Raw genomic sequence first — 23,327 nt, forward strand, 5'->3', positions numbered from 1 at the left:
GAAGAGTTACTATTTATGTGATTTAACAAAAAGTGACTAACAAAAAAAGAGTTGTGTTACACTTACCACGTTGGTGACCCACTGGAATCAAAATGCAACACTTCAAAAATGTAGCGAGCTGTTTTCTACAAATTGTCCTCTAACCAGTGATGTACACATTATTCCCAGATTCTGTGTGGTTTTTGAGCTGTTAGTTTTAACAGGACGTGCAACCACATCTCCCTCCTGTCGCACAACTGATTTCAACATGATACCGATGAGTGATGACAAATAAGTGTTGCGTTCCTTTGTTTAGTGACCATTAAATTTAAATGCATCACTCCAAAATGTAGCTGACTGTCTCCTGCAGGTTGTCCTCTAACCATTGAGATAAAAGATATCTCCCATTTCCATGTGTTTTTTGTTGTTGTTGTTGTTGGTTTCAACAGCACAAACAACCAGATTTTTTCCCCCTAATTGATATCAGTGATTTATTGCTACTTGTCAAAACAACAGCGTTTTTGGTGCTTGTGCAGTTTATACGGTGCTTGTTTAAAAAAAATCTAAGTAATATGATTATTGTGGCAGATGTATATAGCACATGTTATGTTTAGGTTTTCAATTTATCCCAAACTGTTTCTGCATATTGGTTATTGATTTGGACACGTTAAAACTGTGTTTTGACGTTGGGGCTATCCCACCTAGCAAAATGTAATTGAAAAGCTGTTGAAAATAAGACTATGCAACCAAATATTTAATATTTACATTTCATGTAACATTTAGTAATGATAATTATTTATGTAACCAAATGACATTTTTTGGGTACAATTATATTGACATTGTTGCCCTGCTTTTAGAATATCAGGGTACATTCTCAGATGTGCCAACCCAAATGTACTAGAGCATGACATTGGGGACTGGGCCCCGATCCAACAACATACCTATCTAGTGAACCCTGAAAAGAGAGAGAAGCTCTGCAGTGAGGTGGAAAGTTACTACGGAAATTGTAGGAGTTTCCTCTTGAAATCAGACATGTCTGAGGTAAGGACAACTTGGCTGCTGATTGTCTCAAGGCTGGGCAGTCAAAAATATGTGTTTTGTGTTTAGCCAGTGCGTTGCCATGGATCACAATTTATTTTGACTGCACGTTTTGGAGATGAGTTTTGTTTGGGCTCGTTCCAAGGGGACAAGAATTCTAGAAGCTAGTGAGTTTTAGGAAGACGAGAGTTCTAGAAGCTGGTGAGTTTTTGGAACACGAGAGTTCTAGAAGCTAGTGAGTTTTAGGAAGACGAGAGTTCTAGAAGCTAGTGAGTTTTAGGAAGACGAGAGTTCTAGAAGCTGGTGAGTTTTTGGAACACGAGAGTTCTAGAAGCTAGTGAGTTTTAGGAAGACGAGAGTTCTAGAAGCTAGTGAGTTTTAGGAAGACGAGAGTTCTAGAAGCTAGTGAGTTTTAGGAAGACGAGAGTTCTAGAAGCTAGTGAGTTTTAGGAAGACGAGAGTTCTAGAAGCTAGTGAGTTTTAGGAAGAGGAGAGTTATAGAAGCTAGTGAGTTTTAGGATTCTATAGTAAGAAGAGAAAAAGGAGAAAATAAGTGGGTTTTTCTTGTTTTTAATTGTTGACAGGAGGTGAAGCATTTTAGTTGATTTTAATATGAAATGGAAGTTGTTTTCTGTTGGTGGTGAGCAAACTTGTCTCACAAAAATATAGGATATATTTGTTGTCTTAAGGGGGAAGGTGTTACAGGCTTTGGTTTTTCCATTTATGTTTTGAGGTTGGACTTTAGCACGTATAGCTCGTTAGCACGTATAGCTCGTTAGCACTGTGAGGGAAATTTCTATTTAACCTTACTAATGCTTGTGTAGTAAAATATAATTGTTTAAGCCGAGGCATTGGGCTTGAGATTGGTAAAGAATCTAACTCCTATAACATAGAAAAGTGTGTTGATAGAGGCCTGTTCTAACTGTTCTGGTTGTGTAGAATGAACCCATGATGTTCAGACTGTTCTGGGTGTGTAGAATGAACCCATGATGTTCTAACTGTTCTGGGTGTGTAGAATGAACCCATGATGTTCTAACTGTTCTGTGTGTGTAGAATGAACCCACGATGTTCTAACTGTTCTGTGTGTGTAGAATGAACCCACGATGTTCTAACTGTTCTGGGTGTGTAGAATGAACCCATGATGTTCTAACTGTTCTGGGTGTGTAGAATGAACCCATGATGTTCTAACTGTTCTGGGTGTGTAGAATGAACCCACAATGTTCTAACTGTTCTGGATGTGTAGAATGAACCCATGATGTTCTAACTGTTCTGTGTGTGTAGAATGAACCCACGATGTTCTAACTGTTCTGGGTGTGTAGAATGAACCCATGATGTTCTAACTGTTCTGGGTGTGTAGAATGAACCCATGATGTTCTAACTGTTCTGGGTGTAGAATGAACCCATGATGTTCGGACTGTCAGCCAAGAATATGACAGAAACTGACTGGTTCCTCTTGATCCTCCACAGAGTAAAGGTTATATCCTGCACACCAGTAACACAGCTATTGTTCAGGAGCCTGTTTCTGGGGTAAGATTGTGGTGGAGAAATCAGAATTAGCTAAGTAACATGGATAATTAAGATGTCTTATCTGCAGAATATGCTGATATGAACTATTGACCTCTTGCTATTAGAATGTCTCCTTTCTAAATCTGGTGTTGGCAGCTGCACTTCCTCCCTCAAATGGGCTTCAGTCACCTTGGGTCCAGAGAGGGGAGAAGTCAGGCTTATCGATCACATGTCCCTGTTGCTATGCAGAATATCAGCATCTATCACATGTCCCTGTTGCTAGGCAGAATATCAGCATCTATCACATGTCCCTGTTGCTAGGCAGAATATCAGCAGGGAGGCAAAGGAGATCAGAAGGAAACATTGTTTCCATGTGAACTGTGTGTTTATTACAAACCATGTGAAGGGATGGCCTGAGTAATGGGGAACCAATCACTTGTCTCCACAGTGTCTGTGCGTCAGTCACCTCCTCCTAGGGGGAGATTGTATTTGGAGCCCAAGGTCTGGCACAGGATGTGTTGGTGTTTGGAACCATTGTATGTCGTCTCTGAAGTTGCACCTATCCTGAGATAGTATATAACCCAGAAGCCTCCTTGTTATAACAAGCCTTTTAATAAAAGTAAAACCTTGATTATTAATTTAGCCTCTCCTCATTATTGATTAAGGGTAGAATTCCCACCACAGCACGTCTAGCCCGTTAGCACGTCTAGCCCGTTAGCACGTCTAGCCCGTTAGCACGTCTAGCCCGTTAGCACGTCTAGCCCGTTAGCACGTCTAGCCCGTTAGCACGTCTAGCTCGTTAGCACGTCTAGCCCGTTAGCACGTCTAGCTCGTTAGCACGTCTAGCCCGTCTAGCCCGTTAGCACGTCTAGCTCGTTAGCACGTCTAGCCCGTTAGCACGTCTAGCTCGTTAGCACGTCTAGCCCGTTAGCACGTCTAGCTCGTTAGCACGTCTAGCACGTCTAGCTCGTTAGCACTTAGGACGCACTGATTGGTGTCACCTCGTTAGTCAGTATGTGTTACACCTGTGCTGGCTTGTCCATCTTGTTATGGTTGAATATTGCATCCAATTGTTAAAATTTTAATCAATGAATTTTCCTTAGAATGCTCATTAGTCTTTCAGTTATTATTCTGTTTTGTATCCTCTTATGTTTGCTGAGTAGTAAATATTTCTGTTTATTTTTATTTGTTTTTTATTTGTTTTTTCCTGTGAAGCCATTGCGTTGCATCCATGTCTGAAATGTGCTGTATGAATAAAGCTTGATTTGATTTGAACATATTGTAAAACAAATGAACCCAATGACCAACCAATCAACAGACTCTTGCAAAACCAATGAACATAATGTGCAAAAGCAACATGTATCTTGGTCCATCTTAGTATGAAAAACAGTATAAATTCAGTATATCTTCTACTAACATGACGTTTTCTCTATTGAGATCATTTCCATATTAATTTCCAGCCAGATATAAAATGTTTGTGGTTTGACTAATTTAGTAGAGTAGTTTTGGGGGGGGTGCATTAGTAGGGGTTGGGCCTGTTGCTCTGCTCACTGCCTGGGCCTATGTGCGGCTGTCATGTTGAGGTCCTTGCTGCAGGGGCGGGGGGGAGGGCAGAAGGGGCATAGGTCTTATCTGGGGGGCCTATATAGGGTGTGGCCAAGGTTTATTTGGGGTGGTCTCAGCTGGTTGGGGTGTGTCTGTAGAAGCGGGGGTCTGGGTGTAGGTCCTCTTGGTGTGGGTTCTCTCGGTGCAGGTCCTTCGGGAGGGGGTCTTGCAGGTCTGGGAGAGTGTCTGCGTGTCTGGGCAGGGTGTCTGTTGCTCTGTTTGTCCTGTGTGAGGTGCTGGGGCTACAGATGAGAGTGACGTCCTTCAGGGTCCTCCAAACGTTGGGATTGCTACCTTGCAGAGGTGGACCTGGTCATAAAGGCTGTTCAAGTCCAGGGTAGAGTGGTGGGCCAGGTAGATGTTAGATTTTGAGGTACAGTTCTAACATGACATATTATTTCCTAACCATTCACAATGCTGGCTGAGGTAAGAGTAAAACATGACATATTATTTCCTAACCATTCACAATGCTGGCTGAGGTACGAGTAAAACATGACATTATTTCCTAATTGTCAAAAAATCCCCACTCCTTAATCAACTGGTCTCTCTCTGTTTAACCAGAATAACGTGAATTGTGACCTTCAAGCTGTTAGACTGTTAGTCCATAATCAACTAGTCTCTCACTGAGACAGCTTTGATGGCCCAATAAAAAAACTGTAAGTTTCTGCCAGCCAATGTGATAATTCCAGTACAGTACATGTGTAAAGAGATAATTCCAGTACAGTACATGTGTAGAGGGATAATTCCAGTACAGTACATGTGTAGAGGGATAATTCCAGTGCAGTACATGTGTAGAGGGATAATTCCAGTGCAGTACATGTGTAGAGGGATAATTCCAGTGCAGTACATGTGTAAAGGGATAATTCCAGTGCAGTACATATGTAAAGGGATAATTCCAGTGCAGTACATGTGTAAAGGGTGTTGAGGGATAATTCCAGTGCAGTACATGTGTAGAGGGATAATTCTAGTGCAGTACATGTGTAGAGGGATAATTCCAGTGCAGTACATGTGTAGAGGGATAATTCTAGTGCAGTACATGTGTAGAGGGATAATTCCAGTGCAGTACATGTGTAAAGGGTGTAGAGGGATAATTCCAGTGCACCGGTTATTGACTGGAGACTTAAAATGCTGAAAACAGGTCACTAGCGGAATGACAACAACATGGCTGCTTGTTAAAGAAGAGATGGAGAGAGAGAGAGAACCATATACATTGCACATGGACCGTAAGAAGTCTTGAATGTATTGAAATGCCTGGGCTCGCAGGGGATGTGTTAATTCATAACCCATCATTTATACCTGTTAATTCATAACCCATAATTTATACCTTTTGCTTGAAAGGGGCGGTTCAAGTCGGCTGGCACGCTACCTTACTCAGCAGGAACTAATGGGGATCCATAATAAACCCCAGGAAGAGTAGCTGTTGCCTTGGCAGGAACTAATGGGAATCCATAATAAATACAAATACTTGTATCAATATATTTGTCTCGCTTTACTCTTGGATTCGAAAATGTCCTTCTGGAAGGTTCTCCCATCTCCACAGAGGAACTCTGGAGCTCTGTCAGAGTGAACATCGGGTTCTTGTTCACCTCCCTGACCAAGGTCCTTCTCCCCCTATTACTCAGTGTGGCCGGGTGGCCAGCTCTAGGAAGAGTCTTGGTGGTTCCAAACTTCTTCCATTTAAGAATGATGGAGGCCTCTGTGTTCTTGGGGACCTTCAATGCCGAAGACATTTTTTGGTACCCTTCCCCAGATCCCCAGATCAGCTCAAACTGAAATGGTCCACCCACACAGACAGCGTGGTGAAGAAGGTGCAGCAGCGCCTCTTCAACCTTAGGAGGCTGAAGAAATTTGGCTTGTTACCAAAAACACTCACAAACTTTTACAGATGCACAATCGAGAGCATCCTGTCGGGCTCTATCACCGCCTGGTACGGCAGCTGCTCCGCCCATAACCGGAAGGCTCTCCAGAGGGTAGTGAGGTCTGCACAACGCATCACCGGGTGCAAACTACCTGCCCTCCAGGACACCTACACCACCCGATGTCACAGGAAGGCCGAAAAGATCATCAAGGACAACAACCACCCGAGCCACTGCCTTTTCACCCCGCTATCATCCAGAAGGCGATGTCAGTACAGGTGCATCAAAGCTGGGACCGAGAGACTGAAAAACAGCTTCTATCTCAAGGACATCAGACTGTTAAACAGCCATCACTAACATTGAGTGGCTGCTGCCAACATACTGACTCAACTCCAGCCACTTTAATAATGGAAAAATTGATGTAATCTATTTATCACTAGCCACTTTATATTATATAATGTTTACTTACCCTACATTACTCATCTCATATGTATATACTGTACTCTATACCATCTACTGCATCTTGCCATCTTGATGTAATGTAGCACTAGACACTTCAAACAATGCCTCTTTATATGTTTTCATACCCTACATTACTCATCTCATATGTATATACTGTACTCTATACCATCTACTGCATCTTGCCTATGCCGCTAGAACACACCTCCATCTCCATTAACTACATCACACCTGCCCAGACCCACTAGAACACACCTCCATCTCCATTAACTACATCACACCTGTCCACTAGAACACACTTCCATCTCCATTAACTACATCACACCTGCCCAGACCCACTAGAACACACCTCCATCTCCATTAACTACATCACACCTGTCCAGACCCACGAGAACACACCTCCATCTCCATTAACTACATCACACCTGTCCACTAGAACACATCTCCATCTCCATTAACTACATCACACCTGTCCACTAGAACACACCTCCATCTCCATTAACTACATCACCCCTGTCCAGACCCACTAGAACACACCCCCATCTCCATTAACTACATCACACCTGTCCAGACCCACTAGAACACACCTCCATCTCCATTAACTACATCACACCTGCCCAGGCCCAGTAGAATACACCTCCATCTCCATTAACTACACAACACCTTTCCAGACCCACTAGAACACACCTCCATCTCCATTAACTACATCACACCTGCCCAGACCCACTAGAACACACCTCCATCTCCATTAACTACATCACACCTTATTTCTCTCTGTCGCCCAGAACTTTACAATTTTAGATAATAAAGCATTTGACCTTTGTATTGCATTAGCAATGGAGGATTGGTTGATTTCCAGTATCCTCTACACATGTACTGTACTGGAATTATCCCTCTACACCCTTTACACATGTTCTGCACTGGAATGATCCCATTGGCTGGCAGAAACTTGCTGTTTTTTTTATTGGGCCATCAAAGCTGGCTCAGTGATTTTTGTGATTGGTTATATATCAGTCACATGTGCATAAGGGAGAGGTGGTGTCTGATGTCTGCAGGTCAATGCAGCTGAGAAATATGATCCTTGTAATTCTTCTCTGTGAATATCAGCAGTGGGAATGATTGTGAAATATGAACCTTGTAATTATTCTCTGTGTATATCAGCAGTGGGAATGATTGTGAAATATGATCCTTGTAATTATTCTCTGTGAATATCAGCAGTGGGAATGATTGTGAAATATGATCCTTGTAATTATTTTCGGTTAGGAAATAATATGTCATGTTTTACACTAAATGAGTGTTCTAAATGAGCGTTCTAAAAGAGTGTTCTAAAACAGCGTTCTAAATGAGTGTGTCCAGCTCAAACGCTGATTGTTGCGTCATTGTAAAGTGTCTGTTGTAACGGGCTTCCAACCTACTAATCAACCCGCTTCAGGGACTGTAGAACGGCTGGTAGGAATAATAACAATGGCTGGGCTGATGGGCACTTCAGTGACTTGGAGCCTTTGATTGCCCTGCCTCTGGGAGCCTGTCCACTTGTTACATGATTACTGAGTGAAAGAGAGCCTATGAAAGTTTTCATGGAGGGTGGGTGACCCCCTTGGTGGCTGAACCTGAGATCAATGAGAGAACTTGTCAGAAAAAACGACAGAGTCCCACTTTCTCTGTCATTGTACAAAGTGGAGAGTGGGAAAAAATGTGTAAAAATGTATACAGAGGCTCTGGAATTTGTCATAAAAAAAAAAAAAAATTAAATTGTGAAAAAGGATTAAAATAAAGTTCCAACAGTACATGAGATGATCAGACTGAACCAACTGCTATCTTAAAATGTTTATTCAGGTAGGAAACAGAGGATGTATTACATAAAGTTATCACAGATTTAAAGTTATTACACAATTCAATAATAAATCCTCACTCACACAGACAAACATGGCTTCATTATTGTTCACAGTTTATTATCATAGTTTCTCACAGATCCTGGCTTCCACTGTTAGAATGGCTGAGCGAGAGGAGGTGGGGCTTTTTTCATAGCCAGAGAGAGAGAGAGAGAGACATTCAGTTTAACTAGAGGGGTTGGGTGCGCCCCCTGTTGGCTGAACCCGGGTGGGAGGTTCCCCCTTAGCAAGCAATGGACCCCAGCACACCACTGAAGCCATTAAGAACTATATTCAAAAACACACCTGGTAACCTGTTCAATCACCAGGCACACGGATCAACATAGTTCAATGACAGAGACTGTGGACTTAGAATAATTTTGGGTAAAAAAAAAAACATTGTGAAAATTAATAAAATAAGGTTGCAGCTGTCTTTGATATGCTCAAAATTAACTAACTGCTATCTTGAAATGTAGAGAAAGTGTTTTTAAATAGGCATCCTATCATTTGAAAATGAGTTGAAAGGCTAAGTGATTCTCCTCCTGAGAAGAAGCTGACAGCCTTCAAACAGTGCAAAAAAAGTGGTCCCAAAAAATATGTCAAAATGAATAAAAAAATGACACAGCTGTCTTTAATAAGATCAAACTGAACTAACTGCTATCTTGAAATGTTGAAAAAGTGTTTTTAAATAGGCATCCTATCATTTGAAAATTAGTTGAAAGGCTAAGTGATTCTCCTCCTGAGAAGAAGTTGACAGCCTTCAAACATAGTGCAAAAAAGTGGGCGTGAACATAGAATATTTTTGGGTCAAAAAAAATAATATACAGCTGTCTTTAATAAGATCAAACTGAACTAACTGCTATCTTGAAATGTTGAAAAAGTGTTTTTAAATAGCTCAGTCTTATCACTCAATATGAGTCAAAATCTGTCACTTCCAGGACTGCTCATTTTGTCAAAAATGAAAAAATTAACAACTCACAGCTGTGTTAATAGACCCAACTCAAACATCTGCTATCTTGAAATGTCCAAAAAAGGTATTTAAATGGGCCTACCAGACATCTTCTTGAGAGAAGATAAGGTCAGGGACTCCTGACTGACTTTACTCTCCATCATGTTGAAATATGACAATAGCTCTAGGCTGTTTTTAACCACTTCCGGTTGTCACAGGAAGTTTTTACTCAACACACGTTGTTTTTGGGGTAGACATAAACAGAATCCTGAATAAGAAGTCTCTACCTTAATAATTGACTGAATGACACATGGTTGAGTTGCGTGATTTTCACTATCTGCAGGTGGCCATATGGCAATAGCTCTTGGGTGTTTTTAACAACTTCCGGTTGTCACAGGAAGTTCTTACTCAACACACGTTGTCTTTGGGGTAGTCTCAGTCCTGTCTGATGCTGTCTGGTCAGTGAAACAGTCTGTCTCAGTCCTGTCTGATAAGTGAAACAGTCTGTCTCAGTCCTGTCTGATGCTGTCCGGTCAGTGAAACAGTCTGTCTCAGTCCTGTCTGATGCTGTCTGTACAGTGAAACAGTCTGTCTCAGTCCTGTCTGATGCTGTCCGGTCAGTGAAACAGTCTGTCTCAGTCCTGTCTGATGCTGTCCGGTCAGTGAAACAGTCTGTCTCAGTCCTGTCTGATGCTGTCTGGACAGTGAAACAGTCTGTCTCAGTCCTGTCAGATGCTGTCTGGACAGTGAAACAGTCTGTCACAGCTCTGCTTATGTCATGTTCTGTGGCCTTGCCGTTCCATTTCTGACTGCCCCTGCAACACAGAAAGAAACACATTTAGTCATATTATATAAAACACTCAAAGTAATGGATATGGAGCATCTATGGCCTCAGTTACACCTGGCAGCTGAATGTGACTTCTGTCATCCGATCACTCCAAGCTGCAAATTAATCACTATTTTAGTAGTTCATTAAAGTAAATAAGGCTTTATGACTGCTGAATACCAACTATCAATCACTTAGATCATGTATTTCCAGGTAGAGATACATCCTTGGGACATCCCTAGCCCTTTGAAGTTGACATTTAAAATGGTTAAGGTAGGGGTTAAGGTTAGGGTTTAGGGTAGGGATGTCCCAAGGATCCTGGATAGCATTGACCATTGTGCATTCTTCTGTCTCTTTTACATAGCAGGTGTAAAAGAAACACAGACAAGACAAGTAGGCACGCAATGGATTATGGTCATTGTAGTTAATTCTGTTTTATGCGCTAAACTATGTAGAATATTGTCCTGTTGGAAACTACAACTCCTTACTACATCACACAGTTCAGTCTGGATCTGATTTATCTCTAGAGAAACTACAACTCCCTACTACATCACACAGTTCAGTCTGGATCTGATTTATCTCTAGAGAAACTACAACTCCCTACTACATCACACAGTTCAGTCTGGGTCTGATTTATCTCTAGAGAAACTACAACTCCCTACTCCATCACACAGTTCAGTCTGTATCTGATTTATCTCTAGAGAAACTACAACTCCCTACTACATCACACAGTTCAGTCTGGATCTGATTTATCTCTTGTGAGGGAAAATCTATGTTAACCTCTTTAAGTTGATATGACTTCTAATGTGTTGAAGGATCTCTTTAAGGTCGAGAAGTTTGTGTATGTTTGTGTGGGTCTGCAACCACACACCCTCTGGGCAGACAGGCCAAAGGAGCTTGGCCCAATTCAGGGAACTGTTGATCTACTTCAGAGGAACTGTGTCTAGAGTGATTTCCTGTTGTTTTGACACCTCACTAGAAAACTAGAATAACTAGCTGTTGCTACAGAACGAGACGAACAATTCACAGTTAGTCTGTGTCTCGTTCTCCACACACGTACACCTACCAAGATCATGTGTTTTCTATATGAACAAGATAGTTTGACTATATAAGGCTTCTGAACTCCTTGTGTCATCGAGCTCTCGGCCTTCCACCTCAAAGTGTAGGGCTGACCAGCTACATTATTGCAATTCTTATCAAATAAAGGTTGATTGTTTGAAGAAATGACAAAGTCTCTCCTGATTGGTTAGAATTTCCACCACAATGTGCAGTAACAATGTTAGACCAGACTCATAGTACAGAATGAATGACTGACTGCCCAGTTCAACGTCAGTTCACCGTCTCACCTCATACTGTATTGGAGCAGCAGCAGCTGACTGCCCAGTAGAACATCAGTTCACCGTCTCACCTCATACTGTATTGGAGCAGCAGCAGCTGACTGCCCGGTTCAACATCAGTTCACCGTCTCACCTCATACTGTATTGGAGCAGCAGCAGCTGACTGCCCGGTTCAACATCAGTTCACCGTCTCACCTCATACTGTATTGGAGCAGCAGCAGCTGACTGCCCGGTTCAACATCAGTTCACCGTCTCACCTCACACTGTATTGGAGCAGCAGCAGCTGACTGCCCAGTTCAACATCAGTTCACCGTCTCACCTCATACTGTATTGGAGCAGCAGCAGCTGACTTGATCGTTGATGCTAATCATCATGTTTGAATCTGAGAGTAAATAGAGCCGACTACACTCTAAAAATGAAGGGTTCAACTGGAGTTGTTCTCAGATACCCTAAGAACCGTAGGGTTCTTGGTCAATGAAAAACAGCCCCAAAAGGTTCTTCAAAGAACTTGTTAGAAGGTGGGTTCATCGAGGAACCTCCGTTGTTGCTGGACTTCTTCCGGGAACTTCGCAATTACAACTGAAAACGATGGTGACAAGTTTGGATGCGACAACAGTTAAAAAGGTTAAGTTGGGTTGATGTTTGGCTCTGAATATGTCTCAAAATAATTTATTATAATAATATAACATACTAATAATGAATAACGAAGACGATGGTTTTCTGTGAATATATGCCAGGTCCGCAGGGAGGCTAGTTTTCCCGGAGCCCTGTTCTGTGAGCTCGCAATGAGTCGTCAAGCCACGGAGCAGGAGGGGAGGACCGAGCCGGCCGGGAGGATAGGGGACATAGAGAGTCAAAGGATGCAGAAAGGGAGGAGAGGAGGGTTGAGGAGGAAGAATCAGGAGATTGGTTGGAGAAGGATTGAGCAGAGGGAAGAGATGATAGGATGGAAGAGGAGAGAGTAGCAGGAGAGAGAGCGAAGGTTGCGACGGCGCAATACCATCTGAGTAGGGGCAGAGTGAGTAGTGCTGGAGGAGAGCGAGAGGGAAAAGGATACAAGGTAGTGATCGGAGACTTGGAGGGGAGTTGCAGTGAGATTAGTAGAAGAACAGCATCTAGTAAAGATGAGGTCAAGCGTATTGCCTGCCTTGTGAGTAGGGGGGGACGGTGAGAGGGTGAGGTCAAAAGAGGAGAGGAGTGGAGAGGAGGAGGCAGAGAGAAATGAGTCAAAGGTAGACGTAGGGAGGTTAAAGTCACCCAGAACTGTGAGGGGTGAGCCATCCTCAGGAAAGGAACTTATCAAGGCGTCAAGCTCATTGATGAACTCTCCAAGGGAACCTGGAGGGCGATAAATGGTAAGGATGTTAAGCTTGAATGGGCTAGTGACTGTGACAGCATGGAATTCAAAGGAGGAGATAGACAGATGGGTCAGGGGAGAAAGAGAGAATGTCCACTTGGGAGAGATGAGGATTCCAGTGCCACCACCTCGCTGACCAGATGCTCTCACTAAATAAACAATTAATTATTTAAATCAATATTGTTATTATTATAAAAATATGTTTTTATAATGGAGGGAGGGTGGACAGGGAGTTTAAAAAATGAACCCCAAAAGGTTATTTGAGGAAGCATGATAAGGGGTTCTCCAAAGAACTTATAGGGGTTCCCAAAAAAGGTTCTTCAAATAACTTTTAGGGGTTCCCCTACAGTTACATATTGAAGAACCCCTAAAGGATACTCCAGGAACCTTTACTTTTTAGAGTGTATATTGATAAAAGTCACCTTGTCCGAGAGACATTTACAAAGTTATTTCAAATGTAGTACCCGGACGAAGAAAATCCAATAAGCGTTTTTTAGTTACATCGTTAGGGTAAGACTCGCATCAGCTTCTGAGACAATTGGCCAGACTTTGTAGACTGTTTAATAATGCTTAAAACTTCATCTTTATCAAATTATGCATTAAAGATACCAACTCAAAACCTACGTTCATCTACATTTGGGTTGTTTAAATGGTATCTAATTATATTCCCAGTATTACTTTATCAAATCTCTGGTAATCGATTATACACACATACAATTCATCATATTTTCATATATTCACAGAATCCATATAAAACGTAAGAAATTCTCAGGTAGTCACGACAACCATTCCATTTGCTTTTTCAAGGACTCTCCACAGCTACGAAGCATCTCTCCAAACATACTCCCAGCAGAACAAAAAATAAACGTTTGTTTCCCGGACAATGACCATGGGATCCTCAATGGTTCTCTAACCTCCCAGAGACCACGGCAAAATCAAGCCTCCCAGGAACTATAGACCTTTTGCTGCTTTCTAAAATATCATCCCGCTCTCAATACCACCCCGTGATCTTCTATGATGGGCAGTGAAGGAACGGAACCCCAAGATAACGTTATATCAAAGCTTATTATCCAAATGTCAATCATCTGATTAAGCATATTTCTATACGTTACTATCCAAACGTCAGATTAAGACTCAGTCACACAACTCTCATATCACAGTCACACAATGCTATTCCCAAACAGACCTAATCAATTAGTTGTTTTTCAACAATATTTTAACCTGCAGGAATATTTCCACATTTCTGTGTGGTTTCCCTGAGATCCCAATTTAGAGGAATCCATCGTGCACCGTTTACCCAGGTCGTCAGTCACCAAGAGAAGATTCACAACCCCATCGCCAAATGTGGTGGTTAATTTCTTTAATATCAAATGAGACAAACTTATCACACAAGTCAGAGTTATTCTTAAACTAAATCTTTAATCACTTAATAATGGAGCAGGTCAAGACGACGCACAAATATAGAGTGAATCAATTGAGTGCTCTATGATAATGATGGCTGGTCGACGAATCACCCCCAGATGATTCGTTGAGAGCCACGAGACAAAAGTACAAAGGTCTTTTATACCCCTTTCAACCTACATGACGAACAACAGATGTATAGAACGGGTCACAAGGTTAAGATTTGTATGAAAGATACTTATAATTCTCAGCAGACAGTATCTGCTGTAAAAACAGTACTCTGTGTAGAGACCAGGGTCTGGCCCTGGGGTCATCTCTCCCTGGTACCATATAGAACAGAAACATTAACTCGTGCTCTGGAATGTGGTCTCTTTAGGTTTTATCACCCAAAAGACATTGTAAATCTCCTGTCAGTGTTTTCTCCCAGAGGCCCATCATCAGTAGAACACACAGACACAATAGTTCTAAGAACCCTCTATTCTGTTGCATAAAACAACCATTTGATGCAATAAAAGTGTAATAACATAATCTTGCAATTTTGCTCTCAGTGTCCACTGAAAGTTGACGAGTAACAACAACTGGGACCTAAAAGACACCCACCATGACACCCACTAAATCTGCCCAAGAAGAGGAAAACAAAAGAAAAACCCACACCAAACTCAAAGACAGGAAGCAAACCAAAAAGGTGGAGCAACTAAAGGTGTTGACTCTCCACATGTATGAAGACAACTGGAGCACTGGGCCAGACACTCTTAAATAGAACCTGGACCAGCTCAGGTGAAACACCTTCCCACTAACGAGATGGACAAGCCAGCACAGGTGTAACACATACTGACTAACGAGGTGACACCAATCAGTGCGTCCTACGTGCTAACGAGCTAGACATGCTAACGGGCGAGACCTAAAGTCCAACCTCAAAACATAAATGGAAAAACCAAAGCCTCTAACACCTTCCCCCTTAAGACAAACATATCCTATATTTTTGTTGGACAAGTTTGCTCACCACCAACAGAAAACAACTTCCATTTCACATTTTAATCAACTACAATGCTTCACCTTCTACAATATAATCACTGGCTATCAACAATTAAAAACAAGAAAAAAACACGTATTTCTAAATAATGATATTATACAATAGTATTATTTTTCTCCTTTTTCTTTCTATAGAATCCTAAAACTCACTAGCTTCTAGAACTCAAGTCTTCCTAAAACTCACTAGCTTCTAGAACTCTCGTCCCCTTGGAACGAGAACAAACAAAATTCATCTCCAATACAGAAAAACATGCAGTCAAAATAAATAAAGATCCATGGCAACGCACTGGCTAAACGCAAAACACAAATCTTATATCGATTTGGGGGGAAACCAGGTTGAATCTGCTCTTCAAACTAACACAACAAAACAAAAAACACATGGAAATGGAGATATATTTTACCTCACTGGTTAGAGGACAACCTACGGAAGTCAGTCAGCTACATTTCGGAGTGATGCATTTAAATTTAGGGGTCGCTAAACAAAGGAACGCAACACTTATGTCATAACTCTTCGATATCATGCTAAAATAATTTGTGCGAGAGGAGGGAGATGAGGTTGCACGTCCTGTTAAAACTAACAGCTCAAAAACCACACGGAATCTGGGAATAATGTGTACATCATTGGTTAGAGGACAATTTGTAGAAAACAGCTCGCTACATTTTGAAGTGATGCATTTTGATTCAAGTGCGTCACCAACGTGTAACACAACTCTTTTTTGTTAAATCTCATAAATAGTACTCTTTCAATTCAGAGCTTGTATTTTTCCATGAGGCTGATATCCATATCATGCTGAAATCAATAGAACAGGGGGCAAACGTTTAGGCTTCTACATTGTGACACTATTAAAATATTCCTACTACAATGTTAAAACATTCTACATTGTGACATATCATTGATATCATGTAACAACCCCTTCATGTATTTTCTGGTGTTTGATCAGATGTCTTATCGGAGAATGTTCACAGCTATAAGGCTATAAGGTTTCTCTCCTGTGTGTGTTCTCTGGTGTGATATCAGGTTGCTTAGCTGAGTAAAACTGTTCCCACATTGAGCACAGCTATAAGATTTCTCTCCTGTGTGTATTCTCTGGTGTGATATCAGGGTGCTTGACGTGGTAAAACTCTTCCCACATTGACCACAGCTATAAGGTTTCTCTCCTGTGTGTATTCTTTGGTGTAGAGTCAGAGAGCCAGATGCAGCAAAACTCTTCCCACATTGACCACAGCTATAAGGTTTCTCTCCTGTGTGTATTCTCTGGTGTGATATCAGGTTGCTTGACATAGTAAAACTCTTCCCACATTGACCACAGCTATAAGGTTTCTCTCCTGTGTGTATTCTTTGGTGTAGAGTCAGAGAGCCAGATGCAGCAAAACTCTTCCCACATTGACCACAGCTATAAGGTTTCTCTCCTGTGTGTATTCTCTGGTGTAGAGTCAGAGAGCTAGATGTAGTAAAACTCTTCCCACATTGATCACAGCTATAAGATTTCTCTCCTGTGTGTGTTCTCTGGTGTGATATCAGGCTGCCTGACTGAGTAAAACTCCTCCCACATTGACCACAGCTATAAGGTTTCTCTCCTGTGTGCGTTCTCTGGTGCATTGTCAGATAGCTAGATTGACTAAAACTCTTCCCACATTGACCACAGATATAAGGTTTCTCTCCTGTGTGCGTTCTCTGATGAATTTTAATGCCTGCTGGGGAGGTGAATCTCTTCCCACAGTCAGAGCAGCAGTGAGATTTCTTCACTGTGGATCTCTGCAGGTGTTTATTGAGGTGTTCTGATCTGGAGAGACTCTCCTCTGCCTCTTCAGCATCACGAGGTTGTTGAGGCTCCCTAGAGGATCCACGATAGGTAAGTATCTCTCCTGTGTGAACAACAAAGTCAGACAGATGATTAAAGGCCCACAACAGCGGTAATCCACTGTAAAAGGTGATGCCAACAGCGTAGCCATGATGTTGGACAACAATTGACGTCTGTAATGAATGTTAAAATTATTTGACAATTGTCTTAAAATGACTTCTTTTCACATTAGTAGTAACATCGATGATTGTAGGCTAGAAATAAGTTATTCATGTTGTTGAAACTCTAAGCAGTGTGCCAGACGACTTCTGGTCTCCAATATAGGCCCCTTTCTGTGTTTGCTAAAATTGCGGCACGAGGGCAATTTGATTGCAGAAACTCCTCCCTGCTAATGAGGAAACCGAAAGTTATGGATGTACTATATCTGCCTGGAGCAAAAATGGTGAGCAAAGATTTTAGTTTTTCACAATGTATTCTGAATGTGAATGGGGGGAAACTCAGGGGAGTAACTTCCATTTCCAGGTTGCTTATGAGTTCATTTCACACTACTTTGGATTATAATTATAAGGCTCGTTTGAATGTTCTGTTTAATATAATGGTTGTGTCATCATCGCAAATCAACCGCTTTATACTTAAAAAACACCTCAAACAGTAAAATGCTCTTTGGCTTTTCCATCAGCCTGACAATGAGGGTTTGTACACTAAGTGTTTGCCAAATTGGCCCATAACTTCACCTAACAATAACATAGACCTACTGTAGTACCCAAACCTCACATATGTCGTGATGTTTGTCATTTGACTGGCATTCAGAAAATGATTTCCTGGATCAGCAAATGATAGTTGAACATGTGACTATTATTCACCTTTATTTAACCAGGCGGCCAGTTGAGAACAAGTTCTCATTTACAACTGCGACCTGGCCAAGATAAAGCAAAGCAGTGCGACACATACAACAACACATAGTTAGAAATACTGGTGTGAGCAAGAAAAGCATATAAAAACATGGGGATGAGGTAGGCAGTTGGATGGGCTATTTACAGATGGGCTGTGTACAGCTGCAGCGATCGGTAAGCTGCTCAGATAGCTGATGCTTAAAGTTAGTGAGGGAGATATAAGTCTCCAACTTCAGCGATTTTGCAATTCGTTCCAGTGATTGGCAGCAGAGAACTGGAAGGAAAGGTGGCCAAAGTAGCTGTTGGCTTTGGGGATGACCAGTGAGATATACATCCTGGAGCGCGTGCTATGGGTGGGTGTTGCTATGGTCACCAGTGAGCTGAGTTAAGGCGGCCTAGCAAAGACTTATAGATGACCTGGAGCCAGTGGGTTTGGCAATGAATATGTAGCGAGGGCCAGCCGACGAGAGCATACAGGTCACAGTGGTGGGTGGTATATGCGGCTTTGGTGACAAAACAGGTGGCACTGTGATAGACTGCATCCAGTTTGCTGAGTGGAGTGTTGGAGGCCATTTTGAAAATGAAATCGCCGAAGTCAAGGATCGGTAGGATAGTCAGTTTTACAAGGGTATGTTTGGCAGCGTGAGTGAAGGAGGCTTTGTTGCGAAATAGGAAGCCGATTCTAGATTTAATTTTGGATTGGAAATGCTTAATATTAGTCTGGAAGGAGAGTTTGCAGTCTAACCAGACACCTAGGTATTTATAGTTGTCCACATATTCTAAGTCAGAAACGTCCAGAGTAGCGATGCTGGACGGGCGGGTAGTGTTCGGTTAAAGAGCATACATTTAGTTTTACTAGCGTTTAAGAGCAGTTGGAGGCCACGGGTGGAGTGTTGTATGGCATTGAAGCTCGTTTGGAGGATTGTTAACAGTGTCCAAAGAAAGGCCAGATGTATTCAGAATGGTGTCGTCTGCGTAGAGGTGGATCAAGGAATCACCCGCAGCAAGAGCAACATCGTTGAACAGAGAAAAGAGTCGGTACGAGAATTGAACCCTGTGGTACCTCCATAGAGACTGCCAGAGGTCCGGACAACAGGCCCTCCGATTTGACACACTGAACTCTGTCTGAGAAGTAGTTGGTGAACCAGGCGAGTCAGTCATTTGAGAAACCAAGGCTGTTGAGTCTGCCGATAAGAATACGGTGATTGACAAAGTCGAAAGCCTTAACCAGGTTGATGAAGACAGCTGTACTGTCTTTTATCGATGGCGGTTATGATATCGTTTAGTACCTTGAGCGTGGCTGAGGTGCACCCGTGACCAGCTCGGAAACTGGATTGCACAGCGGTGAAGGTACGGTGGGATTCAAAATGGTCAGTGATCTGTTAACTTAGAAAGGCAGGGCAGGATGGATATAGGTCTGTAACAGTTTGGGTCTAGAGTGTCACCTCCTTTGAAGAGGGGGATGACCGCGGAAGTGTTCCAATCTTTAGGAATCTCGGACGATACGAAAGAGAGGTTGAACAAACTAGTAATAGGGGTTGCCACAATGGCGGCAGATAATTTTAGAAAGAGAGGGTCCAGGTTTTGCAACTCTTTCAGAACATCAGCTATCTGGATTTGGGTGAAGGAGAAGCTGGAGAGGTTTGGGCAAGTAGCTGCGGGGGGTGGTGAGCTGTTGAACGGGGTTGGGGTAGCCAGGAGGAAAGCATGGCCAGCCGTAGATAATTGCTTATTGAAATTCTCAATTATCGTGGAGTTATCGGTGGTGACAGTGTTTCCTAGCCTCAGTGCAGTGGGCAGCTGGGATGAGGTGCTCTTATTCTCCATGGACTTTACAGTGTCCCAAAACTTTTTGGAGTTAGAGCGACAGGATGCAAATTTCTGTTTGAAAAAGCTAGCCTTTGCATTCCTAACTGACTGTCTGTATTGGTTCCTGACTCTCTGAAAAGTTGCATATCGCGGAGACTATTCTATGTTTTTGTGCTGGTCGAGGGCAGACAGGTCTGGAGTGAACCAAGGGCTATATCTGTTCTTAGTTCTACATTTTTTGAAAGGGGCATGCTTATTTAAGGTGGTGAGGAAATTACAATTAAAGAACAACCAGGCATCCCCTACTGACGGGATGAGGTCAATATCCTTCCAGGATACCCGGGCCAGGTCGATTAGAAAGGCCTGCTCGCAGAAGTGTTTGACAGTGATGAGGGGTGGTCGTTTGACCGCAAACCCATAACGGATGCAGCCAATGAGGCAGTAATCGCTGAGATCCTGATTGAAAACAGCAGAGGTGTATTTGGAGGGCAAGTTGGTCAGGATAATATCTATGAGGGTACCCATGTTTACAGATTTAGGGGTTGTACCTGGTGGGTTCCTTGATAATTTGTGTGAGATTGAGGGCATCTAGCTTGGATTGTAGGACAGCCGGGGTGTTAACCTCACTAGGGTAGGGGGCACTATTTTCACCTCCGGATGAAAAGCGTGCCAAAGTAAACTTGGTAGATTTGGATAGAAAACACTCTAAAGTTTCCAAAACTGTTTAAATAATGTCTGTGAGTATAACAGGCCTTCCCTGTGGCTCAGTTGGTAGAGCATGGTGTTTGCAACGCCAGCATGGTGTGTGCAACGCCAGCGTTGTGGGTTTGATTCCCTCGGGGGGCCAGCACAAAAAAATGCATGAAATGAAATGTATGCATTCACTACTGTAAGTCGCTCTGGATAAGAGCGTCTGCCAAATGACTAAAATGTAAATAACAGAACTGATATGACAGGCAAAAACCTGAGAAAAATCCATCCAGGAAGTGGGATTTTTTTATTTTTGTAGTTTTCCATTGACTGCCTATACAGATTCCATTGACTTCGGTCTCAAATTGCATTTCCTATGGCTTCCACTAGATGTCAACAGTCTTTAGAAATTGGTTCAGGCTTGTATTCTGAAAAATGAGAGTGTAAGACCACTCTGAATGAGTAGACCATTCAGTATCTCAGAGATTTTTCATGCGCGAGACCGAGAGCGCGCCTTTCTTGTTTACCTTTTATATTGAAGACGTTATTGTCCGGTTGAAATGTTATCTATTATTTAGGCTAAAAACAACCTGAGGATTGATTATCAACATCGTTTGACATGTTTCTACGAACTTTACTGATACTTTTCTGATTTTTCGTCTGGCTGTTGTGATTGCCTTTGAGCCTGTGGATTACTGAACAAAACGCATGAACAAAACTGAGGTTTTTGGATATAAAGAGAGACTTTACCGAACACAAAAAACATTTATTGAGTAAATGGGAGTCTTGCGAGTGCAACGATATGAAGATCATCAAAAGTAAGTGATTCATTTTATCGCTATTTCTGACTTGTGTAACTCCTCTACTTGGCTGGTAACTGTTTGTAATGATTTGTCTGCTGGGCGCTGTTCTCAGATAATCGCATGGTATGCTTTCACGGTAAAGCCTTTTTGAAATCTGACACCGTGGTTTGATTAACAAGAAGTTAACCTGTTATGGCTAGGGGGCAGTATTTTCACAGCCGGATAAAAAAAGTACCCGATTTAATCTGATTATTACTCCTGCCCAGAAACTAGAATATGCATATAATTATTAGCTTTGGATAGAAAACACTCCAAATTTTCTAAAACTGTTTGAATGGTGTCTGAGTATAACAGAACTCATTTGGCAGGCAAAAACCTGAGAGATTCCTTTATAGGAAGTGCCCTCTCTGACCATTTATTGGAGTTCTTTGACATCTCTAACAAAACCTGTGGATCTCTGCGGTAACGTGACATTTTCTAACGCTCCCATAGGCCCTCAGAAGGCGCCAGAAATTTGAATCGTGGCTTTGGAGCCCCAGGCTGAAACACAAGAGCTCAAGTGCTAAGTGGTCGATCAGTGTACTTTGAGAATGGAGGCGCGTGCACGGACGTGGGCGGCCGGACGCCATTATGACTTACTATCTCTTTTTATGTAAACAGTGTTTCCCGGTCGGAATGTTATCGCTTTTTTACGAGAAAAATGGCATAAATATTGATTTTAAACAGCGGTTGACATGCTTTGAAGTACGGTAATGGAATATTTAGAAAACAAATTGTCACGTTATGCGCCATGCTCGTAACCCTTATTTACCATTTCGGATAGTGTCAAGAACGCACGAACAAAACGCCTCTGTTTGGATATAAAGATGGATTATTTGGGACCAAACCAACATTTGTTATTGAAGTAGAAGACCTGGGAGCGCATCCTGACGAAGAACACCAAAGGTAATCAAACTTTTCTAATAGTAAATCTGATTTTGGTGAAGGCTAAACTTGCTGGGTGTCTAAATAGCTAGCCCTGTGATGCCGGGCTATGTACTCAGAATATTGCAAAATGTGCTTTCACCGAAAAGCTATTTTAAAATCGGACATGGCGATTGCATAAAGAAGTTCTGTATCTATAATTCTTAAAATAATTGTTATGTTTTTTGTGAACGTTTATCGTGAGTAATTTAGTAAATTCACCGGAAGTTTTTGGTGAGTATGCTAGTTCTGAACGTCACATGCTAATGTAAAAAAGCTGGTTTTTGATATAAATATGAACTTGATTGAACAAAACATGCATGCATTGTATAACATAATGTCCTAGGGTTGTCATCTGATGAAGATCATCAAAGGTTAGTGCTGCATTTAGCTGTGGTTTTGTTTTTTGTGACATTATATGCTAGCTTGAAAAATGGGTGTCTGATTATTTCTGGCTGGGTACTCTGCTGACATAATCTAATGTTTTGCTTTCACTGAAAAGCCTTTTTGAAATCGGACAGTGTGGTTAGATAAAGGAGAGTCTTGTCTATAAAATGGTGTAAAATAGTCATATGTTTGAAAAATGGAAGTTTTCGGATTTTAGAGGAGTTTGTATTTCGCGCCACGCCTATCATTGGATATTGGAGCAGGTGTTCCGCTAGCGGAATGTCTAGATGTAAGAGGTTAATCTTTAAACCGATGTATAACACTTGTATGTTTTATGAATTCTTATAATGAGTATTTCTGTTTTTGAATTTGGCGCTCTGCAATTTCACTGGATGTTTGCCATGTGGGACGGTAGCGTCCCACACCCCCTAGAGAGGTTAAGCATATCCCAGTTTAGGTCACCTAACAGAACGAACTCTGAAGATAGATGGGGGGAAATCAATTCACATATGGTGTCCAGGGCACAGCTGGGAGCTGAGGGGGGTCTATAACAGGCGGCAACAGTGAGAGACTTATTTCTGGAGAGATTCATTTTCTAAAATAGAAGCTCAAACTTTTTTGACCTGGAAAGTATGATAGAACTTTGCAGGCCATCTCTGCAGTAGATTGCAACTCCTCTCATTTTGATGGAACATGTTGTAGTTGGGGATGGAAATTTCCTAAACCAGGATTCAGACACGGCAAGGACATCAAGGTTGGCGGAG

The sequence above is a fragment of the Salmo trutta genome, unplaced genomic scaffold, assembly GCF_901001165.1.
Source record: "Salmo trutta unplaced genomic scaffold, fSalTru1.1, whole genome shotgun sequence".
Classification (NCBI taxonomy): Eukaryota; Metazoa; Chordata; class Actinopteri; order Salmoniformes; family Salmonidae; genus Salmo; species Salmo trutta.